At 32.5% G+C, this 8,023-nt stretch overlaps 1 long non-coding RNA gene across 1 annotated transcript; it reads left to right on the forward strand.

Annotated features, from left to right (window-relative positions):
- The first annotated feature begins 4,158 nt into the window (after window positions 1-4,158).
- LOC117681407 (uncharacterized) lies at window positions 4,159-7,747 on the forward strand. The gene is made up of 3 exons (XR_010711384.1): window positions 4,159-4,360; window positions 6,139-6,356; window positions 6,866-7,747. It is a non-coding gene; the product is annotated as an uncharacterized lncRNA (long non-coding RNA).
- The last annotated feature ends 276 nt before the right edge of the window (window positions 7,748-8,023 follow it).

An 8,023-nucleotide genomic window follows, 5' to 3' on the forward strand; every position in this document is an offset into this window, starting at 1 on the left:
AATTTCTAGGCTTTTTATCACAAATTGTGACAATATATATGAAATCCGGATAGGGCTATGTAGTTCACTTTAGCTTCACCGCGCCATTGACATTTGCGTCGATAGTGCGACGGTGCAATGAAGCGATAGTGCAATGGCACGATGAAGCGATTACGCAATTATGCAATAACAGTAGAGATAAACATAAAGGGGGTAGAGAAAGACTTTGATTTTGTAAAATGGTTGTACGTGGGTAGAATAAACAAGTATTCTGAAAATATGCTATAAGCAATACACATCCTCTACCGGTTTTGTATAGCGCCATTTTCCTAAGCCACACACTCTCCCGGAAGAATGTCTATATAACAGTTTCTACTTCCGGAAATATGGCTAAACAGATGATTATCTACCACATAAAGCTTGCTATATTTGTTTATTACAATGTAATTAAGCTTTTCTAAATATTCACATGTCCGGCAAAAGGGCAATGCTTAACTTCAATAATTTTTATTTGAGAGTACAGATTATTTACCGAATAAGGTTGTTTTTGTATAGAATCCGTTCATTCTTCCACTGCCTGACCCAATTTTTACATCCAATGACGCATGCGCAAAACAATAAATAATGTGATTGTGCGATGAAGCAATGATAATTGCGCGCAAATAACTAACGATAGCACGGTGGAGCATCGCGCCGTCGCTATCGTGTCATCGCGCTATCACTTAATTGTGTCATCGCACCATCGCTTCATCATCATCGCACTATCGCGTCATTGCGTCTTTGTTTAAAAGAAATGATTATCATGTCTTATAATTATACTAAATCGGATGCCATTTCCGTATAACTGTACCTCATTAAGATGCACGTGCTGAAATTTTCTAACTCGCGGTTAATTGTTATCGTGTATGCAAAGCAATGTTATTATAATTATTGACGAACAATGTATATAATAACTGATTTATTCTTGCTCTGTTTAATGTCTTTAATTGTTTCTTTTGAAAGCTTGTGCGGGCTTAATGATTTTAAACATTCCCTACAGAATGGTACAAATATGATGTCAATATGTAAAATGTTTTAATCAACACACTTACGAAACACGTTTAAGCATACGATTTGTTGTTTCTTTACTTGATTACCACAATATGAATAGTAAAATAAAAGTTTGATGTTATATATAAACCTTTCACTTACAAAACCACCTTCTTCCTAAGGCTTCCAAACGTTTTGTTTCCTCCATTCTTTCCTTCTCGAGGTCCCGATTTCTTAGTCTCTTTAGTTTCGTTACTAGACGTTCTAATTCCTCTTCATTTGACTTTATGTCATCTTTTAATCTTTTTTGGACAAGTGGAATTGATTCTTTCTTCTCCGTCTGTAATTTTAAGAAAAAAAATCAAATAATGAAAAACTGCCAAACGTATAAAAAAGCGTACGAGGCATGGTCACGATTTTGGTCAAATTACATTTGTCTGTTTCTATTTTATACAATACATTTCTTATGATAAGAAATATTTGAGAGTCCGTCGCAGGGTTATAGTCACTGATGTAAAGCCGATATGGTACGCATATCATAAGATTGCGAAAATCTTTGCAGATTCGTAAGTTTACACAACTTACACAACAGTCCCATCTAGTTCGAGATAACTTAACGAAGTTTGACTGTATTTATAAACAAAATCATTTTTCATACTTTGAATATTTTTTTTGATAAAGATATTGAAGGACTCTAAATATCTGTATCATTCGGACTTGAAATTTGAATTTGGACTTAAAGTGAGATTTTGGTAATTTGATGATTATATATCAGGCAATCTAAATCACCTGTTCTTCTTTCTTAGATATTTTTTTTTCATTTACAGTTTTCATTTAACAAGTTCTTTTAATTTTTTTTCTGGTACATATATCTAGAAATTCTTATTTGTTTTATGGTACGTATATCTATTTTTGTAGGTACGCATATCATCGGGATTTTCATTAACGAACAAAATATCAATTAACATGCAGTGTAGCAACCTCTAATGATCCACAGTCCACTAATGATATAATGTTGCATTAGTGGCCAGGATGTTGACCACTAATGATATAATTTTATCACTAACGAAGTACCTAACCGTCCGCTAATGATATAATTTCAGATTTATATCATTAGCGGTTAAAAATCGTAACCTCTGATGATATGGGAAAAAAATGTGAAAAAAGTACTACCTTGACCACTAATTATATACGTTTACACATTTTCAATTGCATTAGAGGATGGATTTGCAACCTTTAATGATATAATATGATATGATTTAATTCTGGTTGTAATGCAGCATTTAATAGAAAAATTTTGTTACTCTGGATAACCTGGTTTGCACCTCACAAGACACGTCACAATGCACCAACGTCAAAAACGTCGCTTGACGTTACGTTTGAATTTTGAACAGATTAATATCATTTTTAAAAATAAACGCTCTTAATTTGTACAGTTAGTTACAGAAAATTAAATTATAAGGAGTAAACTCAATGTCTACCCAAGTTATACTCGTATAACCTGGATTTGAGCAATTTACGCTATTTTATAATCGTGCTTGAGTATACCTGCACTCTATTCTTACAAAGGCAAAATATCAAGGAAAAGGTGACGACATTTGCACTAGCAAACACAATCTACTTAAGTGATGTCATAGATGGACATGTCATAGATAATGGTGACAAATGTTGAGTCTAATATGTTTGACAACCTCTGTATAATGTTAGATAAGGCATCGGGGGGGGGGGGGGGGGGGTAGGGGGGGGGGGGCAGTTATCTGATCATATATATAATCATTTATTGTAAAATACATCATTCTGACATTGCCCCTGACATTTTGCCCTTTTACTTGACATAAAATGGTCGCATACAGACATAATACGTACAACTTATGACTTTGTCTGTTTACTTCAAAAAATTCAAATTGATCACCATTTAACAAAAAGGAGTTGTGCTAGATATTTCTACTAGAGTTGATGACAAATTTAAAGAAAAGCAATTTTATAATATTAAAATATTATTGTAAAACTTCGAAAATTGAGACCAAATGTCGTGAAATTTATATCCGGGGTCGTTTTTCCACAGCTTGAAAAATATATTTCAAACCTCTTATGACATCAACACGTTGAAAATTGACCTTGTTGAAAATTGACTCCGACTTCAGAGTTTTAAACTGTCTTTGAACAGAATTGTAACTTGCTCCTTACGGTCTTACTGTACATGTATGTACATTAAAGTTTCAGTTTCAAAACTATAACTCTTTCATACTGTCCGCTATATTTGCCGACTTATGTGATTTGACATTTCAAAGGTTGATTTTTCCGACTTCAATCATTTAATTTTTTATTAGATTGAAAACGTGGTATGTAGCAACCTCTAATAATGCACTGTCCACTAATGATATAATGTTGCATTAGTGGTCAGGATGTTGACCACTAATGATATAATTTTATCACGGGTCAATATTTAACCCGGGTCAATATTCTTTCTTACACTGACATGATCACTATTGTTTTTAAGTAGTTGTAAATTCAACCAACTTTAATTAATATTCTTTTTTGTTCTTATCTATAATTAACAAACCCACACATTCAACTTAACAACAAATTAGTGATTCAGTTGTACTACAGACCACAATAGCAAATAATCTTATCAATTGGACCTTTTTATGTTAACGTAATCCCTCTAAAAGTTTGACAATATTTTTTTAATATTGTAAAATTGCTTTTCTCCAAATTTTTCCTCTACTAAAAGTATCTAGCACAACTCATGTTTGTTTAATGATGATCAATTTGGATTTTGAAGTAAACAAACGAAGTCTTAAATTGTATGTATTTTATCTGTATGCGGCTATTTCATCTCAAGTAAAACGGCAAAATGTCAGGGGCAATGTCAGAATGGTGTATATTACAATAAAGGACTATAAATATGATTAAGGAAGTATGGGACTCACGATTTTGAATCTACCGCGCAACTCTGAATAACGTAAACCAATTCGCGGTCGTTAAATCTGTTTGTTCAATTCTAAGGTATTAAACAATAAAATTTATAGTGGAAAGGGTTTTATAGGTTTTGTAAATAATAAATCGTGAATATAAATGATAATAAGAGTTAATTTAACCAAAAATTCTTTTTTTACGACATAAATATCGGTTCAGTTTTCGGCAATGCGGAGGAAACGTGGATTTGATTGTGAACGCTGAGAATACCAATCGCCACATAAAGGTTGCTAAAGCTCAGAAAAGGGATGGTCTAGTGCGAACGTGGACGCTCTCTTGGTCAGACCAATCACATATTTTGATATTACAGCTGAAAAATTCTCATCGGAGATGGAGGAAGATGACTCGACGCCAGCAAAAGCGATATGTCCAGGTTTGACTTACATTCATTGATAGAGTAAAAGTATTTGTAATCTCAGCAGGATTAAGTTCGTCGAGACTGAAAGTTTTTGATAGACGTTTTTTCAGATTTTCAGTTTCGGCGAATCTTGCTGAGACTAGAGTAAAAGTAAAATTGGTATGGACATCATTAATTTTTTCTTGTATAAATGCTATGGCGTTGTAATGCACAAGCGCAAGCATTGATATATAAGATACCTATGCCTATCAAAGTAAGCATCGTACATATTCGTTAGTAAAGCCCCAAGCACCTGAGATGTAATTTCATAATTAAAAAAATAATTATAATTATTTATACAAGTCTTTGACAGTATGCCACTATGGTTCAATACACATATCAGAACACAGTAGAATTCTTTATGTCTCTCATTTAAATAGTTAAACTTAATTCTAACATATATCAGAATGTGTATCATGTCGTCACATGTTTCAGATAATCAGATGTTTCCAGTAGTCGATTTTCAATGCATGGTTCAAAATGATGTCATACCACACATACGAAATCTCCTGTCGTCTCTATGCATATTCATTAGTCAAATTATCTGGCATTCAATTTATATTTATACTCTATCCCGAGTTTTTGCTTCCACTTCTTTTCGCTTGATACTTCGATAATCATAAATACCTTTGAGTTCAAACTACGTTCATCCACTATTATAAAAAATGTCCAGATTATATGTTTTGAAACGCCCCCTCTACCTCTTCGGGTTTCAATACACATCCCAAAATAAAAAGTCTGCTGAGATTTTGCATTTGCATTGCATCAGCCATAAATAAGCCCGGATGATAACTTTGAAAAATTGTTCGAGGTGTTCGGAGTACTTACGAATGGAGAAAAGATGTCAACATTTCCCATTATAAATCTCTGTAAGAAATTTGTTTTTGTTCCAGTGAACTTTTATGAGTGAAAAATGATAATTTGTCAATTAAGATATCCTGTATATTTCCCTTTTATCGACTTCAACAGCATTTCTTTCACAAGTATGTGTATTTTTATTAAAAATAATCAAAAAGTGATGGAAGCAGTAACTCGGGACAGACTATAAGCTACAAGTTGAGACTGCAAATGATGATGACTTTGATTTTGTATCAGTAATTTCTGATGCTATATATGAGTGAGGTTAAAAAAGATTTAGTTTTGATAGGAATTGTAAACTGACAGCCATTATGTGTGGGGTTAAGAGTTAGACTATTGGAAACCCATGACGTCTGGAGATGTATTTTAAAATAGAAAGACAGATTGAACACTTTCTGTAATGATATACACTATGGTATACACATTAACTCATAATTTACATATTGACAGCAAAATAAATTTCAAATAGGTGTGAAATAGATGTCAAGTACAATGTCAACCTCAGATGGTATCTTTTTTTCCCGTTAAAACACCTCTACAGTGTCTGGAGCTTTTATGTGACTTTCAGTCTTTCACAATAATGCTCCCTCAAAAATTACTTTTCACAGCCCAATGCCCTTCTCCATGTTGAAATATTTGCATTTATCTGATTGGAGAACATGTAATTTAAAAGTAAAGATTTCAGAAGGCATTGTCTTATATTAACTATTCCTCTCTTAGAAAATATTATTATGTTTGTTAAATCTGAGTTAACCTTAGAGTCTGTTTATGCCTTTATAATATCAAGTACACATGCATATATTTTTTTTTACTGATCAACTTTGCAACCAACTGGTGTTCCATTTAAAATTCTCTCATGGTGCAAAAATTCCTGATTATGTAACTTAATATTACAGATGTTGACCTTGAAGAAGTTGTCCAAATGTCTGATTGTGGTTGGAGACAGTGGAAGAGTTTGGTGGAATTAGGGATGTAAGCAGATACGCATTTAAGAGAGCCCGATGGTCGAGGCCATTTTTAGACTGTATTGATCTTCTAATGAAGAAGAGCTATACATAGAAATATGCTGGTTGGCAGAATAGATAGAGAGAGTGAAGTCATGACGGTTTATCAGGTATTTGATAAATTACTTGTACATAAACTACTGGGTAATTTCGTTTGGTACAGTGTATCACTGTGATTGGTTTAAATTTTCATGGATTTCAAGGGTATACTCTTTCATATCAACAAATTAAAGCCCCCATACAGTAAGGTAAAAGTTAATGTATTATTCCATATATATTTTGACTGAATCCTTAGTCCCAGAGATTATCACTGTGCAATATATTTTTTGTCATTTATTTTATTCTTTTTAATACTCCTAGCTTGAGTGTGCCAATTGAAAGTCTTTCATTCATTTAAAACGTTTGTTTATTATATCAGTAAATTCTAAATTATATAATTTTTGAATGCCATGGAAATCGAACCACATGTAGTTGAATAAACCCTGAATTGTCTGAGGCCTAGTCTTTGTGAACCATAAATTGTACATCCTAAGAAATCCTTGTGTTTGATTGGCACAACAGGTTTTAGATATTTCTTTATGTATAAGTATTTAAGTTGATGCTATACCCCATCTTTCAGGTCATTCATCTATGATCGGGACATTTTCTGGAAAAATAGAAAACTTTTCAACAAGATCGAAATCCTGTCGCACATGTACTTTGTCTCTCAATTCCAAATCAACACCTCCTCCACATGATTGTATTATCAACTGGAACGGAAAGTTCTATGAAGGCCATGGAGAGTGACATGATAGAAGAGATGGTCAAGGATGTGAATGATGGGTCTATTTGTATAAAGACAATAGTTGGTGATGAATATAGCACAATGATTTCAAAACTTCGGACAAACATTGACACAAATATTGGTAAAACATTGGATGCTTATCATGTGAAGGAAATCTTAAGGAACCATCTATATTGTGAAAAAATAACACACAACTTTAACTCATACAGTATCTCAAAATATGTTTATACTACATCTTTGCCCAAATAAAAAGCAGATGTTGCAAGGATAAGCCAAGGATGTGCTCTTGTCTGCTTCAATATTTATGTTAGATATATAATAAAATTGTTGATAGCGTTCGTTCTGGAGCGGTAATTGTCAGCATCATTAGTTATGCTAGATTGGTAATACATGTAACAATGTTGAAAGGGCTTTTGATTTGGGTGCATTATTTGTATAAGTTTGTTGATCTATTACATTGTACATATACATGTGAGGAGTTAAATGTCCAGTATAAACTTGATTAGTTTAAAAAAAAATTCATACCATAATATATGGTTGTAACAGTAATGGATGTTGTTCTGCCAAAATAGCTTAAAATTATATTCGGCATTTGTACTGTGCATTTTGTACATGATGTAATGCTGATTTCAATCTTTTTTTATGTTTCAGAGTTGAAAAAAATAATTATAATACATGTAGCAAATCATAAATTAAATATTTATTTGTTTATACCTACTAGAATTATTTTGTTCCTACCTGGTATAGTGTTATGAGGTGCAAATGGTTTAAAAATTTGTATTTTAGCAGAGGAATTTCAAGTTAAGCAGAGGAAATTTGAGATTTAAATGAATAATTTTTTACTTTTTTGTTGAATTTTATAAAGTACCAGCATTGTAGTAAAGATATTATTAATTGACTCAATGTTTATTGAACAAAAAGTTGGTATTGATTATTTTATCTACACTAGAATAGTGATCAAGTGAAAATGGCGCGAAATTGTAAAAACCGACC

This window comes from Magallana gigas, chromosome 1 (genome assembly GCF_963853765.1).
Source record: "Magallana gigas chromosome 1, xbMagGiga1.1, whole genome shotgun sequence".
Taxonomy (NCBI): Eukaryota; Metazoa; Mollusca; class Bivalvia; order Ostreida; family Ostreidae; genus Magallana; species Magallana gigas.